The sequence below is a fragment of the Grammomys surdaster genome, unplaced genomic scaffold (assembly GCF_004785775.1).
Source record: "Grammomys surdaster isolate TR1022 unplaced genomic scaffold, NIH_TR_1.0 126127, whole genome shotgun sequence".
NCBI lineage: Eukaryota > Metazoa > Chordata > Mammalia > Rodentia > Muridae > Grammomys > Grammomys surdaster.
Genome location: NW_021620935.1, coordinates 19,695 through 34,931, shown reverse-complemented (window position 1 = coordinate 34,931; position 15,237 = coordinate 19,695). Strand labels below are relative to the sequence as shown.

The 15,237-nt window shown below is 41.3% G+C and overlaps 1 non-coding gene and 1 pseudogene across 1 annotated transcript; both read right to left on the bottom strand.

Moving 5' to 3' along the window:
* Positions 1-4,653: 4,653 nt before the first annotated feature.
* Positions 4,654-6,115, bottom strand: LOC114611829 (annotated as a pseudogene).
* Positions 5,421-5,527, bottom strand: LOC114611835. Its single transcript, XR_003709905.1, has one exon. It is a non-coding gene; the product is annotated as a U6 spliceosomal RNA (small nuclear RNA).
* Positions 6,116-15,237: the final 9,122 nt, after the last annotated feature.

Genomic DNA, 15,237 nt, shown 5'->3' with positions numbered 1-15,237 from the left:
GGCCCAATGGGGAGAGTGACAAAACCAAACAACTAGGGGTCCCTGGGTCTAAACAGCTAGTCTGGGGACACACATGGAGGGACCCATGTCTCTAGCTGTGTTTTTAGAGGATGGACTTGTTGGGGATCAATAGGAGAGGAGAGCCTTGATCCCTTGAAGGCTAGGTGTGCCAGCGAGGGGGAATTTGATTGAGGGGAGGTGGGAGTGGGTAGATGGGTGGGAGCACACCCTCATAGAAGTAGGAGGAGGGAGGATGGGTTAAGGGGTTTCTGGGGGTGGAGAAAGGAGAAAGGGGATAACATCTGAAATGTAGATAAATAAAGTACCCAATAATAATAAAAAAGAAAAAAGAAAAACAAACAAACAAAAAAACAGATAATGGAACTGTCTATGGCAGTTGAACATTTGAGACTTTTTAGCAGCAATTGAAAATTACCCATATTACAGGGATTCCTTATAACTGTCAAGGGAAAGAGACTGTGGAACAGGCCCAGGAAACTGTAAAACAATACCTTCATAAAATAAAAAAGGGGGAGATGTATCCTGTACATCACAAATTTATTTAAATCATGAACTTTTTATTTTTTATTTTAAATTTTAAAAAAATTGGATGCCAAGAAACTTCCTGCTGAGTGTCTATGGGCTCTACAACTAGGCATACTTATTCATAGGTGAAAGTGAAGGATCCACTTATGGATCTTATAGACTTATAGACTTATAGACTCTATGGAGTCTAAACAAATGCAGCTCAACTACACAAAGTAAGGCGGACAAATACATTCAGTGGTTAACAAAGAATCGTTCATCACATGTCCTTTCATGTGCTTGCTTTAGCAGAATATTCTGTCTCCTGTGTATACTTCAGCTAAATATTCCTTCATGAGTCTGCCTTCTTTCACCTGTGTCTACTTCAGAAAAATACTCCTTCACATGTTTGCCCCAACAAAACACCATCCAACACAACTGACTTTCCAAAGAACTCTTAAGTTTCCACTTCAGGACACTCTTATGGATAGCCTAGGACACTATTAGGAACTCATAAGGACAGTGTGGGAAAACTTGGAAACATTGTGGAAACAGACTAGTAACATTATAGAGACAATGACAACAGCTTGAAGGCCCTGTGGGGACAGTGTGAAGACTTGGGGACAGTAAGAACATTGCAGGACAGTAGAAGAACACTGAGGTGATGGTATTACCAAACTTGAAGAGTGTGATGTAGCACTGTAGCACATACTGAGCAAGAAGAGGCTGATGAAGATGGTGATGGTTGTCCAGAGCTCGTCCAGCTCCCCATCCTGGGTGTCAGCACAGGTCTTATACAGTTCCAGCTCTGTAGACAGAATGTCTTGTGTATCATATGGATGCATCCACCTGTCAATAACAAGACATGTGGCCTATAGGAATGGGTAGAATAGAAGGTGGGGCATCATGTAGGCTAAAGGAATTCAAGGATAGAACCAGGCAAGGAAGTGTTATCTGGGAAATGTGACGAGATGGGCACATAGTACCCGAGCACAGGCAGTGGGCCACATTGCAGAATGTAGATTAGAATGAATGGGATACTTTAAGCTATGATCTAATAAGAGAAAAGCCTAGCTATGTGGCCAAGGTATTTGTAAATATATGTTGAGTCTGAGCCATATTTCTGGAACCATGGGGCTGGAAGGAAGAACTGGACAAAACTTACAGAGCTCTGCAAGAAGGGAAGTCAGTGATTGCACAAAGGAGGTAGGACTAAGATAATCTGTGTGGCAGACTGGGTCTTTGAGGAGGCAAGAGATTTACGAATCTCTGGACTGGACTAGCAGACCTCTCTTTAGGGCCAGATCTGCTTTCATTTTCTTTTTTTAACTAACATACTGCTTTAATTGTTATCACAAAAAAACAAATCTTAGTGATTGTGGCCGAGTTACAGTTAAAAAGTCCTAAAATATATCACTGCAGTTTTTTAATTTTTTTATTGGATACTTTATTTATTTACAACACAGATGTCAGCACCTTTACCCATTTCCCCTCCCTAGAACCCCCTATCCCATCTCCACTCCTACTTTATGATTTTATACCATTTTAATTACATGCATGTATTAAGGTCAGTTATAGGTTAAGGGTCTAGCAATACAATAGATGCAAATCGTCAAGGAATAAGCAAGACAATAAACACAAATAGTCAAAGAAAAAGCAAGGTAATAAACAAAATTCTGTGAACATTCCCATGATCACTGTTTCTAAGTGCTTATTAGGATGACCAAAGTATCTGAGCCTCCTTCTCTGTCCTAGCCCAAGGTCATTTTCATGTCTGAAGCCTACTTTGTTGTTCTAGCCTAAAATTTAGATTCCTGTCTACAATTACTTCTTTGTTCTAGCCAAAGATTTAGATTTCTATATGAAATCACTTCTTTGTTCTAGCCTAATGTCAAATTCCTGCCTGAAGCCTGCTTTCTTGTACTTGGCCAATGTCATATTCCTGCCAAGCAACCCATTTCCTTGTTTTCAGCTTATGTCAGATTCTTGCCAAGCAGCCCCAAAAGCTCTCTGCCTCTCTTCTTTTTTTATTTCACTAACAAGATCGAGCCTGCCTTAGGTCATTCTGACAAGAATGCCTTCCTTACCCATTATGGAATATGCATTATCAAAAGCAATGCATTTGTGTCTTAGGTTGGTAAGGCTCTGTAAAGAATATTACCTGTCCTTGGCTTGCCAGACTGTTAATTTAATAACTCTGTCTAGGGGTCCATTTTCAGGTTCAAGCCATGTACTTTGGCTGCCAACATGTTGATGATGTTAAAGAAAAGCTTTATCACAATAGGCAGGAATAAAAATATTCCCAGGACAAAAAGGGCTAGCATGATCAAGCTATATATGCCATTTTTGAAGCTTGGCCAAAATAGAAATACTGACCTCAGGCCATGGGTAATTTTATCTGCAGTATCTACTTCATCAATGCTCATCAGAGAAGCATTCTTGAAATTTATAAGCTCCCTATGTATCGTTAAAATGTCCAGAGAGGTAATAGAATTATGCTAAATACACTACAAGTGTCATTAAACTTCTTCCTAATTATGCCTAAAACTGTAAATTTTAGAACTAACATGAATCCAATGGTATTTGGCATGACACTCAAGATGGCTCCTTACCCTTAAATTCTGAACCTCCTTCCAGTAATTTGAATAGGATACAGAGCATCAATCTGTTCTTCCAAATGCCTATCTACATCCTCTTGTATATTCAACACATTAGTAACATGTTTTGCTAAATGATTAACAAGCGTAGTTAACCTCTTGTGTCACAGCAATTGCAGAAGCAGTGGTGCTAGAAATTAATGTAATTAAAGCTTTTATACCAGCAATAATCAAGCCCACTACCCTCTTGTTTCTGCTTAAAACCTGCCTCATTTCTTCCAAAACTTGCAAGCTACTTTTAGAATACCAAAGTTCTATGATACTCAGGGCACTAAAACAAAAGCTGACTGATAGACCTGCATAGCTGACATGCCATATTTCAAAACACAAACACAATTAGAAGGTGTACAATCAATGCAACTTACATTAAATACTGTAGAAGAAACAAAAGTATTTTTAACTTGACAATGAAAAGAGCCTTAACACATGTGCTAACAACTGTTTGAAATCCAGATCCTGCCCCAACTTTATCCCTTGCTAACATAACATCATAGAAAACTGCAGCTAATTTCCATATGTCTCTGAAAATGTCCAGATCCAGACTTCCAAATGAAGACTGTTATTTCCAATATTGGATTGATTTCTAGACCAATCCATAATTGAGTCTGAATAACTGGTCACATTTAATAACAATACAAGAGACATTATAACTTCTCTTTTTGATTTTCTGTTCCACAAGGTCTAAGAACTTGAGGCAAGGCAGCTTGTCTCATCAGGGGTATAGGTAAGCAATGGTGGGTCAGGAACTTATGTCCAATACAGTTTCCCAGTCACCATTGTCAGGGCACTCAGCAAGCTCACAGGTCAGCATCATTGTTTGTCCTGTCATCAGCATGTCTCACCCATCGTTCTGGCAGTCGCCATGCTCGTTCAGCATCCTGCAGAAAAAAAAAAAAAAACCACAAACATGCCCTCTTCCCCATATTTTTTTTTTTAAGTTCTACACAGGCCTCTTTGTATTTCAATGCTGTTTATTGAGGAGTGAATGAGACTACTGCCAGACATGCCAACGACACTTCACATTCAAGGGCCGGGAGTGGGACAGCCTCCACACTGTCACTGCATAAGCTGTCTGGGAAAGAACCAGAGTGACATCAAGTGACAACCCCATGCTTCTGGTTTGTCAACAGTTGTTTGCAGCTGGTTGGCTGGTAAAGGCTTCTTTCTACCCACCAGACTCTCACTCCATTTACAGAATGTTCCCCCAGTCTGTGTGACACATATCTATGTGGATGAACAGATCTGAAAGCTGCTTTCCTATCGTTTCCCCTTTCCCTTCACACGGGTCGGACACAGCAATAGAAAAATACTCTGCAGTGCTACTATAGGGCTTACAGGGACCTCCTGTAAGGTCTGAGGATCCACGGCAGTCCACTCTGCACACAGGGCTGCTGTTCCTGTGCACGGTTCCAGAAGAATGGCCTACACACAACACTACTCTCTCCTTGCTCAAAAACAAAACAAAGAAACCTAAACAAAAGGGTAAACGTTTATTTGGAGTTAGTCTTCTGGCGGGTGGTAGTAAGGCCCTTCAGGCAGAGTTCAGGAGCTCCTGTATGGCTGCCTGCTGCTCCGGGCTGAGCTGTGCTATGCACTCAGTCCACAGTCCTCCAGAAGTCTGTACTTGGCGAACTACATTGGCCAGGCGTTTGGCACAGGGGTCTTCATGTTTAATGGCCTCATGCATTTCTCCTTCTGCAATTATACTGAATATTTTCGGTAGATTGGTATTGTTTGGGCCAAGAACAATTGGGTGATTACTTTCAATCAGGTCGCACAGGTAACTGAAGGTCTGGACAGCTTCTTCTTTATCTTCATGTAGGGGGAGCCATGAGAGCCAGTGTGGCAGGACCTCCTCGACATTCACACAGTCGGGCTTGAACTTCATGATCTTTCCCACTGCTGAGATGCAGTTCTCTGTGGCGTTGACATTTTCTTTGGTCTTAGAATCTGCAGACTGAATGACTCTTACAAGCAGCGGGAGTGCTTCTGTACAGAAAGGGCGGTAGTTGTCTCCACCATACTGCGCCATGACGCCGAGGCCATACGCCACAGCTTGCCTGACTTCTGGGCTGTTGTCACACACATACTGGAGCATTGGCCTTAAGAAATATTCTGCATACTTAAATGAAGCCGGACTGCAGTGTTCTATGATATCATCGAAGATACACAATCCCCATTGTCTGTCTGGCCACGGTCTATGTGGACAAATCAGGTTGACAATTAATGGGAGCAGCTAAAAATATGGAACGCTTCACGAATTTGCGTGTCATCCTTGCGCAGGGGCCATGCTAATCTTCTCTGTATCGTTCCAATTTTAGTATATGTGCTGCCGAAGCAAGCACCCTCTTCCCCATATTTAATACCTGATCGAGGTCATGCCTTATGCCAGTAAGTGGATCCTTCCCTTTCACCTATGAATAAGTATGCCTAGATGTAGAGCACCATAGATACTCAGCAGAAAGTTCCTTGGCATCAATTTAAAAAAATTAAGATTAAAGAATAAAAAGAACATGACTTAAATAAATTTGTGGTGTACAGGGATATATCTTTCCCTTTTTTATTTTATGAAGATGTTGTTTTAAAGTTTCCTCGGTCAGTTCCACAATCTCTTGTCCTTGACAACTATAAGGAATCCCTGTAATATAGATAATGTTAAATTGCTGTTAAAAGGTCTCAAATGTTCGACTGCCATAGCCAGTTCCATTATGTGGTTGGTTGGTTGGTTGGTTGGTTGGTTGGTTGGTTGGTTTCTTTGTTTTTATTATTGGGTACTTTATTTATCTACATTTCAGATGTTATCCCCTTTCTCCTTTCTCCACCCCCAGAAACCCCTTAACCCACCCTCCTTCCTCCTACTTCTATGAGGGTGTGCTCCCACCCATCCACCCACTCCCACCTTCCTGCACTCAAGTTCCCCCTCACTGGCACATCTCTAGCCTTCAAGGGACCAAGGCCCTCCTCTCCTACTGATCCCCAACAAGTCCATCCTCCTCTACAAACACAGCTAGAGTCATGGGTCCCTCCATCTGTATTCCAAGACTAGCGGTTTAGACCCAGGGAGCACTGGTTGGTTGATATTGTCTCTCTCCCCATGGGGCCACAAGCCCCTTCACTCCTTCAGTCTTCTCTCTAACTCCTCTACTGGGAACCCTGTAATCCCTTTGATGGTTAGCTGTGAGCATCTTCCTCTGTATATGTCAGGCTCTTGCAATGCCTCTAAGGAGACAGGTATATCAGGCTCCTGTCAGCATGCACTTCCAGATATCCACAACAGTGTTTGCATATGGTGATTGCATCTGGGAGGGATCTCCAGGTGGGGAAGTCTTTGTGTGGTCTCTCCTCCAGTTTCTGCCTCAGACACTGTTTCATATTTGCTCCTGTGAGTATTTTGTTACTCCTTCTAAGACCGACAAAAACACCCACACTTTGGTGTTTCTTTTTCTTGGGCTTCATGTGGTATGTGAGTTATGTCTTGGTTTATTGTGAGATTTTGGGCTAATATCCACTTATCTATGAGTGCATACCATGTTTGTTCTTTTGTGATTGGCTTACCTCACTCAGGATGATATTTTCTAGTACCATCCATTTGCTTAAGAATTTCATGAATTCATTGATTTTAATAGCTGAGTAATTCTCCATTCTGTAAATGTACCACATTTTCTGTATCCATTCCTCAGTTGAAGGACATCTGGGTTCTTTCCAGCTTCTGACTATTATAAATAAGGCTTCTGTGAACATAGTGGAACATGTGTCCTTGTTATATGTTGGAGCATCTTCTGGGTATATGCCCAGGAGTGGTATCCCTGGATCAACAGGTAATGCTATGTCCAATTTTCTGAGGAACCATCAGACTGATTTCCAGAGTGATTGTACCAGCTTGCAATCCCACCAACAATGGAAGAGTGTACCTCTTTCTCCTTGTCAGCACCTTCATCATCTGAGTATTTAATCTTAGCCATTCTGGTTGGTGTAAGGTAGAATCTCAAGGTTGTTTTGATTTGCATTTCCCTGATGACTAAAAATGTTGAACATTTTTTTAGGTGCTTCATGGCCATTCGATATTCCTCAGTTGAGAATTCTTTGTTGAGCTATCTCTACCCCATTTTTAATAGGGTTATTTGACTGTCTAATTTCTTGAGTTCTTTGTAAATTTTAGATATTTGCCCTCCATCAGATGTAGGATTGGGAAAGATCTTTTCCCAATCTGTTGGTGACCATTTCCTCCTACTGTCCCTTGCCTTACATAAACTTTCAAATTTTATGAGGTCTCATTTTTCAATTCTTGATCTTTGAGCATAAGCCATTGATGTCCTGTTCAGGAACTTTTCCCCTGTGCCCATGTGTTCGAAGCTCTTCCCCCACTTTCTCTTCTATTAGTTTCAGTGTGTCCTGTTTTATATAGAGGTCCTGTATCCACTTGGACTTGAGTTTTGTACAAGGAAATAAGAATGGATCCATTTGCATTCTTCTACATGCTGACCTCCAGTTGAACCAGCACCATTTGTTGAAAATGCTTTTTCCCACTGGATGATTTTAGCTCCTTTGTCAAAGATCAAGTGACCATAGGTGTGTGGGTTCATTTCAGGGTCTTTAATTTTATTCCATTGATTTTCCTGCCTGTCTCTGTAACAATACCATGCAGTTTTTTATCACTATTGCTCTGTAGTACAGCTTGAGGTCAGGGATGGGGATTCCCCAGTTCTTTTATTTTTGAGACTAGCTCTCACTATCCTGGGTTTTTTGTTATTCCAAATGAATTTGAGAATTGTTCTTTCTATCTCTATGAAGAATTGATTTGAAATTTTGATAGAGGTTGCATTGAATCTGTAGATTGCTCTTGGCAAGATGACCATTTTTATTATATTATTCCTGCCAATCCATGAGCATGGGAGATCTTTCCATCTTCTGAGATCTTTGATTTCTTTCTTCAGAGACTTGTAGTTCTTGTCATACAGGTCTTTCACTTGCTTGGTTAGACTCACACCAAGGTATTTTATATTATTTGTGACTATTGTGAAGGGTGTCATTTCCCTAATTTCTTTTTCAGTCTGTTTATCTTTCATGTAGATGAAGGCTACAGATTTGTTTGAGTTGATTTTATATCCAACCACTTTGTTGAAGTTGTTTATCAGGTTTAGGAGTTCTCTGGTGGAAGTTTGGGGGTCACTTAAGTATACTATCATATCATCTGCAAATAGTAAAATTTTGACTTCTTCCTTTCCTATTTGTATCACTTTGATCTCCTTTTGTTGTCTAATTGCTCTGGCTAGAACTTCCAATACTATATTGAATAGGTAGGGAGGGAGTGGGCAGCCTTTTCTAGTTCCTGATTTTAGTGGAATTGCTTCAAGTTTCTCTCCATTTAGTTTGATGTTGGCTACTGGTTTGCTGTATATTGCTTTTACTATGATTAGGTATGAGCTTTGAATTCCTGATCTTTCCAAGACTTTTACCATGAAGGGATGTTGAAATTTGTCAAATACTTTCTCAATATCTAGTGAGATGATCATGTGTTTTTTCCCCTCTGAGTTTGTTTATATAGTGGATTTTATTGATGGATTTCCAAATATTCAACCATTCCTACATTCCTGGGATAAAGCCTACTTGGTCATGATGAATGATTGTTTTGATGTGTTCTTGGGTTTGGTTTGCGAGAATTTTATTGAGTATTTTTACATCAATATTCATAAGAGGGATTGGTCTAAAGTTTTCTTTCTTTGTTGTGTCTTTGTGTGGTTTAGGTATGAGCATCATTGTGGCTTCATTAAATGAATAGGGTAGTGTTCCTTCTGTTTCTATTTTGTGCAATAGCTTATAGAAAATTGATATTAGGTCTTTTTGGAAGGTCTGATAGAATTCTGCACTAAAACCATCTGGTCCTGGGCTTTTTTTAATGGGGAGACTTTTAATGACTGGTGCTATTTCTTTAGGGGTTATAGGACTATTTAGATGGTTTATCTGATCCTGATTTAACTTTGGTACCTGGTATCTGTCTAGAAAATTGTCCATTTCATCCAGATTTTCCAGTTTTATTGAGTATAAGCTTTTGTAGTAGGATCTGGTGATTTTTTTAATTTCCTCAATTTCTGTTGTTATGTCTCTCTTTTCTGTTCTGATATTATTAATTTGGATATTGTCTCTGTGCCCTCTGGTTAGTATGACTAAGGGTTTATCTATCTTATTGATTTTTCTCAAAGAACCAGCTCCTGGTTTTGTTGATTGTTTGTATAGTTCTCTTTGTTTCTACTTGGTTGATTTCAGCCCTGCGCTTGATTATTTCCAGCTGTCTATTCCTCTTGGGTGCACTTGCTTCTTTTTGTTCTAGAACTTTCAGGTGTACTGTCAACCTGCTAGTGTGTGCTCTCTCCAGTTTTTTTTTTTTGTAGGCCCTTATAGCTATGAATTTTCCTCTTAGCACTGCTTTCATTGTGTCCCACAAGTTTTTGTATGATGTGTCCTCTTTTTCATTAAATTCTAAAAAGTCTTTAATTTCTTTCTTTATTTCTTCCCTGATCAAGTTATCATTGAGTAGAGCGTTGTTCAGTTTCCATATATATGTAGGCTTTCCATTGATTTTAACATTATTGAAGACCAGACTCAGCCCATGGTGATCTGATAGGATGCATTGGGATTATTTCAATTTTCTTGTATCTGTTGAGGCCTGTTTTGTGACCAACTATATGGTCAATTTTGGAGAAAGTACCATGAGGTGCTGAGAAGAAGTTATATACTTTTGGTTTTGGATGAAATGTTATATAAATATCTGCTAAAGCCATTTGGTTTATAACTTCTCTTAGTTTTACGATGTCTCTGTTTAGTTTCTGTTTCCATGATCTGTCCATTGATGATAGTGAGGCGTTGAAGTCTCCCACTATTATTGTATGAGGTACAATGTGTGCTTTAAGCTTTAGTAAAGTTTCTTTTATGAACGTGGGTGCCCTTGCATTTAATGCATAGATGTAAAGAATTGAGATTTCATCTTGGTTGATTCTTCCTTTGATGAGTATGAAGTGTCCATTCTTACCTTTCTTGATAACTTCTGGTTGAAAGTCAATTTTATTCGATATTAGAATGGATACTCCAGCTTGTTTCTTGGGACCCTTTGCTTGGAAAACTGTTTACCAGCCTTTTATTCTGAGGTAGTGTCTGTCATTGTCACTGAGGTGGGTTTCCTGTATGCAGCAAAATGTTGGGTTTTGTGTAAGTATACAGTCCATTAGTCTATGTCTTTTTATTGAGGAATTGAGTCCATGGATGTTAATAGACATAAGGAGAAGTGATTGTTGCTTCCTGTTATTTTTGTTTTTGGAGGTGAAGTTATGTTTGTGTGGCTATCTTCTTTTAGGTTTGTTGGAAGAAGACTACTTTCTTGCTTTTTCTAGGGTATAATTTCCCTCCTTGTGTTGGTGGTTTCCTTCTATTATCCTTTGTAGGGCTGAATTTGTGGAAAGATATTGTGTAGATTTGCTTTTTGTCATGGAATATCTTGGTTTCTCCATCTATGGTAATTGAGAGTTTTGCTGGGTCTAGTAGCCTGGGCTGGCATTTGTGTTCTCTTAGGGTCTGTATGACATCTGTCCAGGATCTTCTGGCTTTTATAGTCTCTGGTGAGAAATCTGATGTAATTCTGATAGGTCTGCCTTTATAAGTTGCTTGACCTTTTTCCCTTACTGCTTTTAATATTCTCTCTTTATTTTGTGCATTTGGTGTCTTGATTATTATGTGACAGGAGGTATCTGTTTTCTGATCTAGTCTATTTGGAGTTCTGTAGGCTTCTTGTATGTTCATAGGCATCTCTTTCTTTAGGTTAGGGAAGTTTTCTTCTATAATTTTGTTAAAGATATTTACTGGCCCTTTAAGTTGGGAATCTTCGCTTTCTTCTATACCTATTACCCTTAGGTTTGGTCTTCTCATTGTGTCCAGGATTTCCTGGATGTTTTGGGTTAGGAGTTTTTTGCATTTTGTATTTTCTTTGACCATTGTGTCAATGTTTCCTATGGTATCTTCTGCACCTGAAATTCTCTCTTCTATCTCTTGCATTATGTTGGTGATGCTTGCACCCATGACTCCTGATCTCTTTCCTAGGTTTTCTATCTCCTGGGTAGTCTCCCTTTACGATTTGTCTATTGTTTTTACTTCCATTTTTATGTCTTGAATCATTTTGTTCAATTCCTTTACCTGTTTGGTTGTATTCTCTTGTAATTCTTTAAGGGATTTTTCTGTTTCCTCTTTAAGGGCTTCTACCTTAAATGTGTTCTGTGTTTCTTTAAAGGAGTTATTTATATCCTTCTTAAAATCTTCTATCATCATTGTTAGAAATGATTTTAAATCTAAATATTGCTTTTCTGGTGTCATTGGGTATTCAGGACTTGCTATGGTGGGAGAACTAGGTTCTGATGATGCCAAGTAACCTTGGTTTCTGTTGCTTATGTTCTTGCGCTTGCCTTTCACCATCTGGTTATTTCTAGTGCTACCTTCACTCACTACCTCTGAATGGAGCCTGTCCTGTTATCTTGGTTGTGATGGAACTCTGCAAAATCCAACTCTCTCTGTGATTCTGTGATCCTTAGACCCTCGTTGTGATAGCTCCTGGGAGTCAGGCTGCTTCTGGGCTCCTGAAATCCTGGTGTCCACAAGCTCCTGAGATCCTGTGATGCTGTTATCTCATATTCCTATGTGTTAGAGCTCCTGGGAGTCTAGCCTCCTCTGGGTTTTGAGGGGTTGGGTACTAACAGCGCCAGCACTCCCACGGTACTGAGCTCAGGCATAGGCCTGGGGGATTAAAGGAAGACACAGACTCGGGTCATTCATTATGAGAGAATGCCAAAGCTTTTACTGAGCAGGTTCAATATATACACCAAGCCAGGGAAGGAAAAACACAAACAGGAACTCAACTGGGAGGCAATGGGCTGTCAAGTGTAAATCCCTGCCTGGGGCACCATGCCTACATCAAGATGTTTTGATCTTAGAATGACAGTAGAATGTTACTTGGCAGACAGGGGCACACGGAAAGTCTCAGCCAGGGCATGGCAGTCCTTCAGGGTCCTACAGGGTACAGAGCTGAAGGCTTAGGGCTGCTCCAGGCACAGACCAGAATGTTCCTGTGCCACTGGACTTCAGGGAGATCCTGGGTCCCAATGGGTCCCAAATTACTCCCTGTTGGGGTGGGGGGTTGTGACTTACTCACCTACACTCCCGGGCATGTTAGAACTCCTGGAAGTCCAGCCTCCTCTCCAGATCTACTTTCTACTCCCCCTGGGCCAGCAGCCTCAGTTCCCAAAATTGTTCCATCTCTGTCCAAGGGTTCAGCCAGATCTACAGAAACTGATGAGTCTGGGCTATGAAGATCCCTCCTTGCATGTCTGCCTTGTCAGTGCTAAAGCTGACTAGACTGAGATAGAGTCTGTGACCCTTGAAGTTAGCAGCTGTACAGCCTGCCTTACCTTCTGTCTGTCCCCTGGTAACCAAGCCCAGAGAGTAAGACTGATAGCAGATACTGCCATCAATGGTGATGGTGATACCTGGACTCCAAAAGAGGTCTGCAATAGGAAGTGAGACAGACTGCTCAGGTATGAAGGATCAGTGATTGTAAGGAGTGGAAGGACAGATCTGAGGGTCCAGTCATAAACTGAGCCCCTCTAGGTCCATTTGTATATGTTGGGGGCAAGGTATAGAAATGCTTAGAAGATGACAGTTGTATTTGTCTCAGATGTCCAACATGTGGATATTGAGGAGGGTTCTGTGAGTGGACCTGATGTTCTACAAGGTGTCCACTGTAAAAACCTAGGGTGCTAGATGTATATGTGTACATGCAGAATGTGTATGCACGTGCTGCATATACTGGCTTATTCTCAGAAGATTGGTTCACATGGATCCATCTTGAGCATCCATGGGAATATCAGTACTGGTGCACTGCTCTTCCCAAGGCTTTAGCTATATCATGGGCATTTGTGTGTCATCTCTGTATAAGAAAAACTGGACTCCTAGGTCACCCTGACTAAAACCCACCATGAATGTGTTCTTGGGTGTCAGTAAGATCATAAGCACATCCTTGGACTTTGTTTGGGGAAGATGAAGACAGGTAGTATGTTGCCTGTGCCTAGACTACTCACTGCCTGACTCTACCTGCCCTTGGGGGTTAGAGGTGAGGTAGTGGGGAATCAACAACACTCACTCCTGGTGAAGATGAGAAATATTGCAGCAAGCTAGTCTGAATACTTCTGCAAGCTCGTTTAATACCCTCCACCTATGCCCCATTGGTCCCAAGAAAGCATGTCTTCTAAAGAGCAGTTTCCAATTGGCTGGCATTGTCTGTGTCAGTGATCCTTGGTCTCTCAGGCAGTCCTCAATTAGATCCTCCTGCAGGAGATGCCTTTGCAGCTGTGGGGCCCTCAACATTTATGCAGAGGCAGCCATGCCCTTCCTCCTACAGGAGTGCTCCTAGGATTTTTAGCAGCTGGTGAGGAGACATGAGTTGATAATTGAGACATCCTCCAATGTAGGGATGCAAGGAATCCTCATCATTCCCCTGGGGCTGGAGAACAAGGCATAGTAGCTCATCTGAACACTTAGGATACTTGTTTATGTACTGGGCCCAGAGATTCCAGCTTGGCAGAGCAAAGCTCCATGTTACTAGTGAAAACAATCCATCACACTGAGGAAGGAAGAGTTTGGCCCTGGCATGGGCTCAGATTAGACCCCTCCTGAATATTATCCTTGGTTATAAGTCAAGGTCTACAGTATACCTCTTGTGTCCAAGGCACAAAACATGACCACTTGTCCCAGAGGATCACTCCTTCAGCAGGAGGAGCATGAGCAGAGGTATTCAGAAGAGACAGAAGGGAGGCCTTACTTCCCTTAGCTTAGGATTCTTCCCTGACTGGTTGGATGACCCAGGCATCACTTTCAAGGAACTCTTGTTTTTTCTCACTATACTCTCCCGAATTTTCTTGTCCACTTTGATCTGCTAGCTGGGGGGACTCCATTGCTGGTGACAGTCTGGCTGGGCCAGTGTAGAGAACAGAGAGGTTCAGGTGCTCACAGTCAAGCACTGAGGAAACTAGGGATGTTAAGCATGCAGATCGTCTCTTACAAGGGAGAGATTGTATAGCTTGTTTTCCTCCAAGAAGGCTGTGAATGGAGGTGGTAAATAACCTGATGACCTTTGCACTATGTGCATGACTGAGACCTCAGCAGAGTCCCTTAAGACGTCACGTGTGGTCAATCAATAGAGTCCATCTTTATGGAAGATGTCACTTGTACTTTATAAAGTTTTCAAATGCATCCACGAATTCGTGCTTAAGCTTTAGTGTACATGTGGGATTGAGTTAACTATCACCAGAAAAGATTTTTTCCAAATTGTTTCGTACTTAAATATACCCAAAATAAACTGCCCAGTGTCAAACTCTAGAAGATTAACTAAGCAGGCTACCAACTCACATTAAACTGAACTTCTATCTTGCTTTACACAGGTTGATACTGCTGTCAGTTGTGTTTGAAGAGACCCCCACAGGCAAGGTGCTGGGGGGAATATAGACTGACCTGTTAAATGTGTAGAGCCCAGAATTTAGGATGAATGAAACAGTAACTGGACATGGCTCCAGAGTTCCAGGGCATGGTCACTGATCAGGCAACCAAGAGTCAATGTAGAGCCAGGTGTGTCCCCATACATTTGCCACATATAAGATGTATGGTGCCCTGACACTTTCTGCAAGAGAGAGAATGTTGTGATCATGCTGCCAGATACAGGAACTTGTAGACATAGTCCTCAACCTCCCAGAGTCCTAGCCTTCTACAAATATGAAGCAGGGTCCAGAACTGGGTCCATGAACATTACATGCAAACCTGACTGATTAGGTCCAGCTACCTAATCATAATACATTTAATCTATGGATTATCAGGCTATGATAGAACTGTGGCACTCTCAACCCATCTCCATCCCTACTCCACATCCAGAATGCTGCTGGACCAACTGCCCAGGGAGGCTCTCTACATAGCACTCTGATGCCTTTTCCTCCTGAGCTTCATGGTTACAGAGAAGATCTATGTCAAT